Consider the following 15,375-nt stretch of genomic DNA (forward strand, 5'->3'; position numbering starts at 1 on the left):
TGGTGCTTCAGGTTAAGAACAGTTTCAGGTTAAGAACGGACCTCCGGAACAAATTAAGTACTTAACCTGAGGTACCACTGTATGTTGGAAGCTGCTCAGAGTGACTGCGGCAACCCAATAAGATGTGTGGGGTATAAATAGTAAAATTATCATTATGGAACAGGATGTCTCTATTTTCATCAGAGAAATGTTGGAGGGTATGTATATAGGGACCCAGGAAACTACCTAGAACTGAGTCAGATGATTGGTCCATCTAACTGAGTCCTGTCCATGCTGATTGGCAGCAATTCTTCAGCGTTTCAGGTGGGGGTCTCTCCCAGCACTACTTTGGGGGGCTGGAGATTGCACCAAGGACCTTCTTTGTGCAAACCATTTGCTCTGCCATTGATCTACCACCTGCTTGCTTGCCATCCTGAGAGTGCTGGCTAGAGTGATTCTTGTCCTCAACTGTGGAATCATCATATTTATTCAATCTGTCCTGTTGTAAAGAAGGAGTGTTTCTTCTAAATTAATTTGAAGGCTGCTATGTATTAAGTTTAGTACCTTTCTGTTTCGGTACTATAGGAAAACATGGGCAACTGACTCATATTCAGGGTTTGGTTTTGTTAAAAAATAGTCACTCCAGATTTTATAACGCTCCCAATGACCACATCTTGAAAACAGTACCAAAAAATGTGAAAGTAAAAGCGATAGAACCACAAACGCAGAAACAGCATAGATTTTGTTTCGCTGCTGCTCAAAGGTACATTGTAAGGGAATTCAACGGAGAGGATTATGTCGCAGCAAAAATTTCTGCCTCTGCAGGGTAGAGCGAAAACCATAGTGACTGCCAAGCAACTTGATGCCATGATTACCGAAAATATGTTCTCATAAGAGAATGCTGAAGGCCATGGCACTTTCCCTTTCTCTGTTCTTTCCCTCCAGCTCCCACATGAAAGGTTGGCACAATTAATTACACAAATTATCTTCCAGGAACATCGGAGGAGTACCCTGTGAAAGAAGGTAGCTGCATATACCAGACACAAAGAGCAAGCAGCAGAGACTGTGAACAGTGAGGTTAATCCCCCATAGCAATGCTCCACTGTTTTGTATTTTTTTTTGTTCATTTGGCGGGGGGTGTCACTTTCCCTCTTCTGATGCATGGGGTCAGTGGTAGGGTCTTTACTGCAGCTCCATGGTAGCTCAGAAGGGCTGCCGTAGCTCAGTGATGCATGCAGAGCTGGGTGGAACTGGGAAGTCACTGTCAGCCAGTGTACATAATACTGAGCTAAATGGACCAGTGGCCTGATTCAGTATAAGGTAGATTCCTATGCAACTCTGAACATGTTTTTTTTCCCTTTATGCTGGTTCATAAGTGAACAGCCACATCTCTAAATACTTGCAGTGAGCTACCATTATGTGTGGATGAGGGGAAATGTTGGAAGAGACACTTCTCCCATCTCTGAACCATAGGAGCACTTCATGTCCTAGAAGTATGGTTTGCCACTTTCAGAGCTCAAGATCTTGAGCTCTATATCTTCCATGTCCAATTATTAGGTGCCCATAACTACTGACATGCTCTCTGATACACTTCTAAACAGTCAGGGCTGAGCTATAAAAGCATAAGAAGAGGCCTGCTGGAGCAGTCCAAAGACCTGAGTAAAGAAAACTGCCTAGACATCTGAAGTGAGGTGAAGATGAGGTGCCACCGTGGAGAAGGCCCTGTTGCATGTCCTCGTACCCTGAATCGAAAGAGGGGGGGGGGACAGCAAGCTGTGTCCCTCCACTGATCACAAGGTTCAGTACTGGCTGCTATTGGAAGAGGCACTCTTCTGCAGATATTTTGGTTCTGAGCAGTTGGGGATTTTAGATGCCAGTGCCAGTGCCTTCAATCAGGCCCAGTAGCACACAAGCAACCAGCCCAGTGTTTTTAGGATCAGCATCACATGTTTCCATCTTGTCTGCCCTAGCTGCTAACTGGGCAGCGGCATTCTGCAATCGCTACCACTTCCAGGCCATCTTTAAGGGCAGTCCCTCATTATACAAGGTCACCCAGGCATAAATTACTTATGTCAGACTATTCCGGTCCAGGAACGGTCATAGAGGCCGAAGTAGCCATTGCTGGAAATAGGTACTCCAGTGTGATAGCACTGAGTAAAAGACTGCTCCCAAGTTCTTTGTAGCTGCTCTTTGAAGGGATGTGCTCCCTTGACCATAATAGGCTATTTCCCCAATTCCCAGACATGAGAGCTGCCTATCCACAGCACCTCCATCTTGTCAGGATTCAGTCATACTTTATCGGTCCTCGTTGCCTCCAGGCACTAGTCCAGCACAGCTACAGCATCTTCTGATTCAGACTGAATAGAGAGATAGAGCTGAGTGACATCAGTATAGTGGTGGCGACATCACACTCCAAATCCCTGGATGACTTCTGGGTTCTGATTGGTGCATGCTGTTCATATTACATAAATGTTATTGCAGGATCAAATATTCACATGGACAGCACGGACTTGGGGACCTGCTTCCAAGCCTTGGTTATAGTTAATGTCAACCCACTGTGGTGTGTGTTCCCATGGAATAGCAAACCATGGTTAAAGACGGGAAATGAGGGGACAAGATATTTACTTCAGTGAGGGGAGGCAGATTGGGAAGAAGGTCCTTGAGTCTGCGATGCTCTCCTGCACTTTAAGGATGGTAAAGGAATCAGAAGTATCACACTGCCCTAATCCATTGTCATTGAAAGAAGGCTTGCGTGAGATCATGTGGCTAAGAGACTGAGCTGCAAAACAGGAAGTTCCTGGATCAAAGTTCACCTGTGCCATGAACTCATCAGTTGCCCTTGAGCAAATCACTCTCTTCACCTCGCTCTTCCTGCCCCTCTACTTGCTGCAATGTGGAGGATAATAATATGGGTTTGTAACGAGATAATAATACATGTAAAGTACCCTGAACACTTGAAAGCATGAGACAAATGCTAAGTATCATGATTACTGCACAAAGGTTAAATGATGCAAATGGCTGTCTTGACTGATGGTAATGAAAGGACCTTGAGAGGGAAGGGGAGGGAAGTGTTTTTAATCTAAATTTGTGCTGGTAAAAGGAGGTGCAATCAATTCAATATCAGGAGCATTTTGGTGGCTGCAGCTTGAATAGCAAATGTTGCATTATGATTCCGTGACAATCACATCAGACGAGTTTGGAACATCATACTTAATTTGGGTGAGTGATTTATTTTCAGTGGGCTTCTCAGAGAAGGGAGAGAGCTTGAATAAGACTTTGAAGTCATTTTCCGCAGCTCCTCTTTTCTTCATCGAAATGACGTGCGTCTCTCGTGTTTGTATTATAATGACATGTCTTCAAAACAAGCAATTACTGTCTTATTTAAGAGAAGCTCACTGCTGGAGATAAGCTATAATCAAAACAGCAAATGTCTGGGGATGTCTAGTGGGGTGGGGGTGGGGGTGGAATTGCCCCCAAACTTTACACAGTGTAATTTTGCCCTCTTTTCTACCCTACAAATGGTTGTGGTTTTGTTAAAAAAAAAAAAAAAACCCTGATAAATTGCAATGCAGCAATTGAAGCCTGTGAGATTGTGGATTGTGTGGAGCAGGGAAAAGAGCTGGGCTGGCAGAAACGGGGGAGTCTTCCTTCTGCACACTGGCAAAAACAGAATAATTCAAAGGCAGAAATGTGCTTTCCCACTAGGATCCATATAACCTCACTTCTGACAGTGAGGGAACCTCCAGAAGGCCCTCGGAGCTGGACCTCAGGCTGGAGTGGAGACACTCCTTCAGGTATACTGGGCCGAGGCCGTTTAGGGCTTTAACGTATACAGTGGTACCTCGGGTTAAGTACTTAATTCATTCCGGAGGTTCGTTCTTAACCTGAAACTGTTCTTAACCTGAAGCACCACTTTAGCTAATGGGACCTCCTGCTGCTGCTGTGCCGCCGGAGCACGATTTCTGTTCTCATCCTGAAGCAAAGTTCTTAACCCAAGGAACTATTTCTGGGTTAACAGAGTCTGTAACCTGAAGCGTATGTAACCTGAAGCGTATGTAACCTGAGGTACCACTGTACAGCCTTGTTTCTGTTGCTTCCCTCTCCTGTTCCCCCAGCCCAGTTTTATATTTTTAAACCTTAGCAGTACACTTGGAATGCTGCAAGCATTTGAACAGGGCATGAGGAGCAAGGGAGATGGGCAGTTGTCTTATATCCTGTCAGACCACTGGTCCATCTAGCTCACTATTGTCTGCACCGACGGACAGGAGCTGTCCAGGATTTCAGGCAGGAAGTTTCTCCTAGGCACACTGGGAGACGTTGGGGAACCTCTTCATGCAAAGCAGTTTGCCACTGGGCTATTACTCTTCCCTCAAATGCTTCTTAATTCCTTTAGTGCTGAAGTCCCCAAAGGAGGGATATCAGCAGGCTCCTCCTTACCTTGATCTGCCATTGGTTTCACTTTTTATACCCATGTTAAAAGGCCTCATACCTGTGGGCAAACAAAGGTGAGCAGAAGCAGTAGCAAATTTAGGAAGCAGGGTGGATCTGCCCACCTCAGTTTCTCTCAGTGTCTCTCATTTTCCCAATCTTGAATTCAGTTCACTGCATCTTTGCATCTGCTTGCGGATATTGTTTTGAAGCCCTCATGAAGATTTGACTGCATTTCAGTGCACAGTTCTCTTACTATAACTGTTTTCACAAGCTGTTTCCCCCAATAGAATTCCTTTTTGTTTGTTATTTTCGCTATTATTTCTGGGCATATTTTCCACTGCTATACACATTTGTGGGGAAGGGGAGAATGCTGGAGAACAGTATCACAAAATTTGGAGAAGTGCCGGTTTTTAAGGACAGCTGAGTTTTGGCTTGCATATTTTTTCTGGAAGTGCGAATTACAAAAGCATAACAAGGGCCTCACCATTTTGCAGTTGAAAAGGGCAATGCCCATAGTTTCCTGCCCTACATGAAATGAATATCTCCCCCATCCCTGGTGCCAATTGCTACTGACAGGGTCCCAGCAGAGCATCTTTCCTCAGCAAAGCCTTAGGAGCATGCATCGCTGTCAAAGGTCTCATCCACAGTAGAAATGCCTCAAATTATATAATTTTCCCACTACAGAGTCTGAGGCTGGTACTGGCATTGCAGCCCCATCCCTTTGGGGAAGAATCTTCCACAAGGGCTGCTTCCACCTTTTCCTCCCCCAGCTCTAAAGATAAATTCTTAGACCTTCAGGTCAGGGAAGGAGATGGTTCGAACACTCACAATAAACGCAACCCTCTCCCACTTGAATAATGGGATGTTCTTGTTTCCCTACAGCTGAATTTGCCACACGCAGAGGGAAAATCTAACTGCCCTTGCCAAGAACAACAGCTGCTTAGCTTCTCGTTAGCTGTGCTCTTTTATGGCCTAGCAAGCTCCTGAAAGAGTGAGGTGGCGGCAGACTGGGGTTTGGTGGGGGGGTAGGTGGTTGTTTTTTTTAGGTAGTTGATGGCACTGTTATGGAGGGGCGAGGGAGGTATGGTGGTGGGGGCAGATGTTATAGGCAAAGGGGATCGAGATACGGATATGCTCGTACCCCTTCCAATCTGCGCCCTATCCCGAGGGACGAGGGTAGGGTGAGCAAAGATTACTCACCCCCGTCACTGGTGTTGTGCAATGCCAGGTCTATAGGCAACAAAACCGCCACCCTGCGAGATTTCTTTACCTCGCAGGGGGTCGACCTGGCTTGTGTGATGGAGACCTGGGTGTGCGAAGGGGCAACAGTTACCTTACGAGAGATGGCGCCCCCGGGTTTCTCCGTCCTCCACCAGTCGTGGACTGTGGGCCGGGGGGGAGGGGTGGCATTATTAATCCGGGAATATTGTCCTTTCTGGGCTCTACCATCACCATCGATCCCCGGCATTGAATGTGTTGGCCTAGTGTGGGGCTCTGAGGTGAGCTTGGCTGTCTGGCTGGTGTACCGGCCACCTAGCGCACCAGCAGCCACCCTGTCAGGCTTGCTGGAGGCGGTGGCCGGCTGGGCCTTGGAGTTCCCTAACCTATTGGTATTGGGGGACTTCAACATCCATGCTGATGCCACTCCCTCCTCACAGGCTCCGGACCTGGTGTCTTCCATGGCGACACTAGGGCTCTCCCAGTTTGTTTCAGGCCCCACACATCAAGCAGGCCACACGCTGGATTTGATCTTTGGCGTAGGTATAGATGTGATCATGTCTCCTTCGATGAAGGTGCCATGGTCTGATCACTACGCTCTGAAAGCCAGGATTGACTTTCCACCCACACCCTGCTTAGGTGGCGAGCCGATTTGGGCTCGCCCGCAGAGGCTGATGGACCCTGATAGATTCCATCAAGCCTTGCGGGATCTTGCTCCCCCTGGCGACTCATTGACTGAGCTTGTTGAGGGCTGGAATATCCAGCTCCTGGCAGCCATAGATGAGATCGCACCTAAGCAGAAACCGGGCTCCCTGGTTTACCGAGGAGCTTCGGAAAATGAAGCGGGACCTCAGACGGCTAGAGCGAGTATGGCGGGGTGCCCGTGACGGAGCCTCAAGAACATCTTATAGGGTTTTTATGAAAACCTATGAGATGGCAGTGAAGGCCGCTAAGAAGTCTTACTTCTCGGCCTCCATTGCATCCGCTAGCTCTCACCCGGCGCAATAATTTAGTATAATTAGGTCTTTAACGTCCCTTGAAGGACAGCCAAATTTATATAACAATCTGACACACAGCTGTGAGGCATTTGCGAGCTTTTTTGCGGAGAAGGTCCTGTTGCTCCGCCATGACCTCCCTGCCAATTTGGATACAATAAAGGAACTGGAGGCCCCTCGACTGTCCTCGGGTCCAGTATTGGACCACTTTGACCGGATATCCCCAGCCGATGTGGACAGACTCCTCCGAGCTGGAAAGCCCACCACCTGTCCTCTTGACCCGTGCCCATCTTGGCTGATTAGAGCGTGTCCAGACGAGGTGCGGGCCCCCCTGGGGGATATCATCAATTTGTCCCTTGGCACCGGGATATTTCCAGGGGAATTGAAGGAGGCAGTGGTGCGCCCGCTCTTAAAGAAAACATCATTAGATCCCTTAGATCTATCCAATTACCGCCCGGTTTCAAATCTTCCATTCCTGGGTAAGGTGATTGAGAGAGCGGTTGCTGAACAGCTTGGTAGGTTTCTGGATGAAACATCGGCTCTGGATCCATTCCAGTCCGGCTTCCGCGCTGGTCATGGAACCGAGACAGCTCTGGTCGCCCTAAAAGATGATCTCCGCAGGCAGCTGGATCGAGGCGGGTCGGGGCTGCTGATTCTTCTAGACCTGTCAGCAGCCTTCGACATGGTCGATCACGAACTCCTGGACCACTGCCTTGCCGACGTGGGGATCCAGGGCACAGTCCTTCAATGGCTGCGCTCGTTTCTCTCTGGTCGGGGACAGAGGGTGGCGCTTGGGGGGGAATTGTCATCGTGCCACTCCTTGGTGTGTGGAGTGCCTCAGGGTGCGATACTCTCCCCGATGCTTTTTAACATCTTTATGCGCCCCCTCGCCCAGCTTGTCCGGAGTTTTGGGCTGGGTTGCCATCAGTATGCCGATGACACCCAACTCTATCTGTTGATGGATGGCCATCCTGACTCGGCCCCAGACACACTGACCAGATGTTTGGAAGCTGTGGCTGGATGGTTACGTGGAAGCCGGTTGAAGTTAAATCCTTCGAAGACAGAGGTCCTCTGGCTGGGACAGGACGATATGGGATTGGGGGGGCAACTCCCATCTCTTGTGGGGGTGCAATTAGTGCCAGCACCGTCCGTTAAGAGTTTGGGTGTAATCTTCGATACCTCCCTCTCTATGGAGGCGCAGATTACAGCTATAACAAAGGCGGCATTTTTTCATCTCCGCCAAGCTAAGCAGTTGGCCCCTTATCTCTCTCGCCCTGACCTAGCCACTGTGATCCACGCGACGGTCACCTCCAGACTGGATTATTGTAACTCGCTCTACATGGGGCTGCCCTTGAGACTGACCCAGAAACTCCAGCGGGTGCAGAATGCCGCGGCGAGACTCCTTATGGGGTCTTCGCTGCGAGATCACATTCATCCGGTACTATACCAGCTGCACTGGCTCCCGGTGGAGTACAGGATCAGGTTTAAGGTGCTGGTTTTAACGTTTAAAGCCCTATATGGCCTAGGACCCTCGTACCTACGGGACCGCCTCTCCTGGTATGCACCACAGAGGAACCTACGGTCTGCAAATAAAAACATCCCGAAGGTCCCAGGCCTCAGAGAGGTTAGGCTGGCCTCAACTAGAGCCAGGGCTTTCTCGGCTGCGGCTCCAATCTGGTGGAACGCTCTGTCACAAGAGACTAGGGCTCTGCGGGACCTGACATCTTTCCGCAGGGCCTGCAAGACAGAGTTGTTCCACCAGGCCTTTGGTCAGGGCCCAGCCTGACTCCCTCCTCTGGCAACCTGCACAGAATTTTGCTTAACGGTTGCCATTAATTTGATTTTAATTAATTTTTATAATGAAATGTTTTAGAATGTTGGATTATTTGATTGTTTGATTATTTGATTGTTGTTAGCCGCCCTGAGCCCGGCTTCGGCTGGGGAGGGCAGGATATAAATAAAATTGTCCCAGAGTTCAGCCCAACTTGCTGAATAATATTTTAAAAGATTCATATAGTGATTTGGCATGTTATGAGAGGATTTTAATAATCCTTGAGTTCTCAGTGTATTAGATTGTAGCAGTCATAGAAGTTTGGATGTCCTGAGGGGAAAGTCGGAATGTTGTTGCTGATACATCTTTTGCACTATGAAATGAAATGAATTCCTTCTGTGTAGCAGTGTGTGTGCATGAGAGACAGACAGACAGACAGACAGACAGACAGGGCCGTGGCATACTACAGGAGCCACATAATACCCATTCTGCTGAAGTGTTCCTGTACATAGCTCTTTGCTTGTCCACAGTATGGGAGTGGGGCCATAGGTGAGTGGCCCTGCTTGGCATACAGAGTGTCGAGCGTGAAGAGTCCTCTCCCCCTCTGGTAGCATCAAAGGCAAGAATAACAAACAGTTTGTATTTCATAGTCCTTTTTATTCAATCATCCGGCTGCATGCATGCCAAGAATCCATGTCTCCACACCAAGAGAGACGTTGGCTACTCTGAGCCCCGCCTCTTTCGTCCCCAACAACATCCTGAGCAGCAACGGGAAGTCCCAGTAGTCCCACTCCTCTGCCTCCTCTGTTCTAGGATGCAGAAGGACCAACGGGCCTGTGGAGATGGAGGATCCCCCATACTCTGCAGGGAGGTCTCTGCAGGCTGCACTCTCACCTCCCCTTCTTCCTCCATTATCTTGTAACTAGATAATTCCTCCTGGGGTGGTATGGCATCTCTCTCTCTCCCTCTCCTCCTGAAACTGTTGTAGGCAAGGGGAGGGCAAAACTTCCCCCTCCTCATCGTCTTCGGACAGAAGCTGATCAGACTGAGTGCACACTTCCCAGTCGTCCTGTTCCGACCATTCCCCAACACAGAGGGTGTCGGATTCAACCCCTGGTATTGTCAGTTCAAGGTACCCAGTGATGGGAAGCACTCTGTGTCTGAGACTAGAGTGGCCACTTAATGCATTGCCCCAAATGAGGAGATGCATCGCTGAAAAGAAGGACTTAAGAGGCTTGCATAATGCTTACATGTGTTGATGCATAGGTATAGGTGCAAATTTAGAAATAAATGTTAGAATTTAAATACAATGTACAATAGTATAAAACCATCCACATACCAGACACCACCACCTCTTCTTTTCTATTTCTTTTTTTTTCCGCATTTAAAAACATTTAAGATTTTTGTGGGATCAGGAATGCATGTGTAGGAACAACCTACAGCTACCTTGAGCCTAGGCCAAATCCCTTCACAAAGCATAGATTAGTGAACAAAGTCCCAGATGGACAGATAAAAATGGGGAAACAGAGGTGCACTGTTAAGCTGTTTATATCAAGGTGTTAACTAAACCGAGGAATTGTTTAGGTAGTAGCTCTATGCAAGTTAATGCAAATGTGCCATCTGGGCCTCTGTAAGGAAGCCAAACACTAGAGATTCTTGCATAAGGGAGAGGCACAAGAGCCCTGGATTGCACTCACCAACAGGCTGGCCCAAGACAGTGACAAGATAGCTTGCAATCCACCACTAGCATATGGGCATTTCATAAGGTGGGGAGAGGAGACTTTGACCATGACTGGGATATACATACTACCACTGCTATTGTTCCGAAATATTCAGGCTTAGGGTGTCAGGACCACAAGCTGAAGCAACAGAAAAAAGCTGAACCTCCAAAACTGATGGATTCATGATGCTCTGGCATCAAAAACTGGCAAAACCCATGGCTTACAGTCGGAGTACATTGCATGAAAAGACAGAAGGAGGGAACGTGCTCTACATCAATAAAAACCAATTCTCTTGGTTCTGTATTGTGCATCAATTATGTAAATTGCGCAAACTCAATGTGAATTAAGTGGCAGGATCACAGACAATTCCAATCCCAGCCCACTGGAAATCCTAAACAGTCTTCCACGAGTAAATCTCCACCCCGCCCCCTTTTTCCCCACTTCCTCATTCGTCAAAGAAGATGCCACTCAGGGCCATCTGTCATTGAGCTCTTTGTTCTCCTACTTTTAAGGCTCACTGGGTTCTGGGAGATGGAGGGTCTGGAATGCTTTCTAGTGATAACATGTCAGCCGGATGCTCCAGCTCTGCCTCTTTCATTATTACCCAACTCTTCCCCTCATCTTCCTCTGAGCTGTGACCTCCCTCAAACCCTGTTGTAATTCTGAACTGCCTTCTTCTCTGGAAGAGACAGGCTGGGGAGGCAGTCTCCACCATTCCTCCTCTGCCCCTGGAATGGGGCTTGTAGGTTCAGTTAAGGGCCCTCTTCCTTTCTTTCCCTTCCCCGCTAATTTGAGCACTGTTGATGGCAGATCCTTTCAGAAGCAGGCTGCCCATCCTTCTCATAATGATTGTCAGAAACAAGTGGCAGCTTCTCAGTTTTTTGCTAGTAGCAGTAAGGAACATAAGCTGGATAGACACCAACAGCAGGATGGTCATTCAGAAAAAATCTAGACATTATTAAATTCCTCAGACATTAAAAGAATGGAATAGCATCATGAGCTACTGCCAAAACATTGTGAATCATGGGAAATCACTTCCAGAATTTATCCCTTCAGAAACTAAGGCCAAAGGTGGGAACCAATACTGTAAATCAGATTTGGATGTGGGGAATGGCCCTTTGCTTTTCTAAATCACTAGAGAACATGTTCAAGGACAGTTTATCCATGCAATAATATGATCTGTGTAGCCTTGCCAGTGTCTGCCTGTGAGGCCTGTACCACAATCCTGCTACACAAGCGATGGTCACATAATTGAAAGGTGCATGGGAGCTAGTGAAGTAAGTTGCATGCCCAGGTCTCCAGTACAGGATATAATTTAAAGCAGGCCATTTGTTCATTTCAGACTCACAAAAAAATAAATAATAAAAAGCAGACGGAGAAAGATTATCAGAAGTAGAGCTCAGAGTGGTGGTGTTTGTTCATGTCTGCACACGCACTCAGAGGTTGCTGGGGGGGAGGGGCAAGTAGGCTTGGGTTTTTCTTGGCCAGATAATTTAAATAGTTTCAGCTCACTATCTAATAGGTAAACATAATAAATCAAATGCACATTTAGAGGCAGAGCAATCTGATTGCTCAGATAAGCAAAACAACCTCCACACTTACTTCCTTTTCATTCCTCCCTTCTCTCTCTCTCTCTCTCTCTCTCTCTCTCTCTCTCTCACACACACACACACACACACACGCACCACCAGTAATTCTGTTGGAAAGACATCTCTTACACACGCCTTGCCAAGTTCACAAAGTATGCTACAACCTAGCGATGGAAGCCAGTCTCTTTCACCTCGCAGCCTGAGTTGTTAGTAATAAAATACAGTGGAATGTGTGGCCCATAAGCTGCCAGATCTATAATGGGTATGCGATGGGAGGGAGGGAGGACTTGCTAGGTTAAAGCAGTAGTTAGAAATGTTTGAGAGTGCAGTGGTTAGATGCTGGTGCCAGATAGAAGGCATTTCATGTCCAAGGAGATGACCTGGGGACACATGATACAGAGCCGTGCTGAAGCTAAACAGGTCTGGGTCTGATCAGTGCCTGGAGGGAAACAGCCTGGGAACTTAATGTACGCCGCTCTGAGTTCCATCAGGCTAGAAGGGTAAGATATACGTGTAATAAGATAAATACATTAAAATTCTTCCCCACACAGTGTGCCAATCTTGGGGTTGCAAGGATTTGTCCTGGCTTTCCTCATCTGATGATGAACAGGGACTCATGACTCTGGTTTTTGCCAAAGACTTTTATTTTCAGATCGGAACAGTACATAAGGCAAGTTGCACAAGAGGTCAAAAGCATGGCTAGCACAGGCTAAGCCAATGAACCAATAAGCAACATGCCCCCTGCACTTTCCTTTGGGAGGATGGGGCAGGCCCAAAATTTAGCATGGCAAGTGGCCAGGGACTGGGCAAGTAAATGGGCACTCCTTCTAGTGGGCTGGCTAGGGGAGGGTCATGGATTGGTGTCTCTGTGTCCTAGGTGATGGAGGCAGAGTGGATGTTGGCTTGGCATCAGATTTACTGATGGGCCTTCTGGCGGTTCCCTCACTACAAGAAGTGAAGTTAGGGGGAACCAAGCAGAGGGCCTTCTCAGTAGTGGCGCCTGCCCTATAGAACGCCCTCCCATCAGATGTCAAGGAAATAACAACTATCTGACTTTTAGAAGACATCTGAAGGTAGCCCTGTTTAGGGAAGATTGTAATGTTTGAGGTTTTATTGTGTTTTTAATATATTCTTGGAAACTGCCCAGAGTGGCTGGGGAAACCCAGCCAGATGGGCGGGGTATAAATAATAAATTACTATTACTATTACTACTATTACTATTACTTACTACTACTACTACTACTACTACTCTCAGCTGCCTTCTCTCTATGGAGAGGCTCCTGTGTCACAGAGGAAGGTGCCAGAGCCAGCTCCTCGGCTGGAGAAGCTGAGAGGTGTGTGTCTGGAAAGGAGGTTATGAATGGGCAGCACATCACATTTTGCCAGTTGAGGCAAAACAGGAACATGCCACACACACATCCCACTGCCACACCACCACCATTGCCCAATCTCTCTTATCTGTGTTGTGTAGGCTTCTCTGCTGGTGGTGGAAGTTGCAGGCTGAGTGACGGAGGCAAGGTGGACACTGTCTCTTGGGCTTCCATCACACAAGGCAGGCACCTCCGGGCCTGAGGTAATGACACAAACTTCTGAGAGTTTGATAGATCCTCCTTCAGAGGGCGGCTCTCCAGCCCCTAACCTCTGGGGACTCTCATCAGAATCAGACATCTTTTGGAGTTCAACATCCACTACCCTCATGCCCCTGGGACCTTCCCCAGAGTCCTCCAGATCTATCTCCCCAAGCTCCTCTCACTTATTAGGATCTGACCATGCCCTCCGTTACACCTCCATGTGACTCTTGACGTCATCCCCTCTCCCAAGTGCTTCCACACACCCTGGTCATCGGGATTGGGTTTCTCTGGATAACGTTCACAGCTAAGTGGGAGGCATGAATATTGTCTGTGTCCTCACAGATAATCTTCTCGACTCCAACCCTTCCAGTGGATCAGGTACTGAAGCCTACTGAGATGACAGTGAGAGCTCAGGATCTATTGCACTTCAAACTCCTCCTGTCTGTCAACCGTGACTGTGAGGAGTGGGGTCTCCTCCCCCTGGGGAGAGAAGGGAATGATGAGAAACAGGGTGTGCTTTCATGGATACAGGGAATAGCAATCAATACGCTACCAGGCTGATCTGATCATCCTGTCTTTTCAGTTGTTCAATGTGGCTGGTTTGAGAATGAAGATATTTTAAATAAAACTCTTTATGTTTTATTATGTTTAAATTTTCTCTCATAAACCAGAAACAATCACTGGGGACAGCGGTCTAGAAAGCTAAATGGAAATTAACAAGTACGTGAGAGAAGGGCGAGAATATGTGGGTCAACCCTTGACACGTGAATAACCTGCAGTTGTAATTGTAACCTTTTGAGTCTTCCTGCAGATAAATGTGACCTGAGTGCTGAAAGCTGAGAGCAACTGAGACTTCAAAACAAGCAGGTGAAAATTTGGTAGGTGAATAATACATTGATGGGAACACATTGTTCTCTCTCTCTCTCTCTCTCTCTCTCTCTCTCTCTCTCTCTCTCTCAAAGAACAAGAGAGAGGGAGAGATTCACTTAATACCACACCTCATTGTGTATCTCTAGATCTAACTGCCTCAGGTACAATGGTTATAGAAACACCTTACCAAGCAAGTTGGCCCTAATGTGAAATCTAATGTGTAATGGGACCGCAGGGAACAAGACAGTTCATCTAGTACAACTGAAGCATGAGATTCCAACATGCACCTAAAGCGAGAAAATATTCCACATCAAGAATCCATCTTGCAGGTATGAGTGCCAGTGACTTCTGTTTGCAATCATCAACTCATCCTTTGCTACATTTAGTTTGTGCCATACAGGCTACTTACTTCTTGGAAGAGGCTGGTAGATAATCAGTGAAAAGGAAGCCATGCAGTCGTAAAAGCCCAGATTCAAACACTTGCTTCAGACAATTTATTGTACAACCACCACATTTAAAACAAAAGTAACAAACAGAGTTTATCTGAAATGACACTTTAATTACTTTATTATATTGGAGAATTTTATGTACAGTCCCAGCAAGGCTTTATCCCTGCCAAAAGAATTTTTTTAAAAAATGCAATCTATTGAATTTCTGAAGTCTTTGATGGCATTCCTGCTCTGCCCATTTTCTGAAAGTTGCCCTTGTGCATGGTATAGACTCACAACAGATTTTTAGAATTGATGCACACATGGCACATAATATATTTATAAGCTGAGGATATTATAAAAAACTAGGTCCTAAATAAAACACATGAAATGAATGGGACTAACACCAACAATGAAACTAAAAATCAGAGCAATTAGAGATAGGCAAGCCAAAATAAATGAATCATATGGATAACTCCATGGTCCCTGGGTGTCCCAGAAGCCTTAGGATACAGGAGACCTCTCCATAAGTGGAGACTGGTGAGGAAGTGGAAAGATAAGCAGAAGACAGAGAATGGATGATTGAACAGGGTGCCTTCTAAATGTTTACAGCTCCCATCAGCCCCAGCCAGCATGGCCAGGGTCAGGGGGGAAAGGGAGGTGGAGCCCCAGCATATCTGGAGGTCACCTTGTTAACTATCCCCACATTAGAGAGTAAGTAATAGAATCTTAAATGAAATGTGAAACAGAAAAAGAAAGCAATGATGAAAAGATCAAAAGTGCATGCAGAAAGAATGGGTGA

General features: G+C 47.0%; 1 long non-coding RNA gene across 1 annotated transcript in view; it reads left to right on the plus strand.

The window, feature by feature from the left end:
* The window catches only part of LOC308458471, an 84,397-nt gene extending 69,927 nt beyond the window's left edge, over positions 1-14,470 (plus strand). Inside the window, exons 1-3 of the long non-coding RNA XR_013977452.1 lie at positions 12,049-12,204; positions 13,947-14,153; positions 14,292-14,470. This is a non-coding gene — a long non-coding RNA (uncharacterized lncRNA). Of the gene's footprint in view, positions 12,205-13,946; positions 14,154-14,291 lie in introns of the transcript that reaches the window.
* The last annotated feature ends 905 nt before the right edge of the window (positions 14,471-15,375 follow it).

Source organism: Podarcis pityusensis, assembly GCF_964106645.2.
Source record: "Podarcis pityusensis genome assembly, chromosome: 11".
NCBI classification, from domain to species: domain Eukaryota; kingdom Metazoa; phylum Chordata; class Lepidosauria; order Squamata; family Lacertidae; genus Podarcis; species Podarcis pityusensis.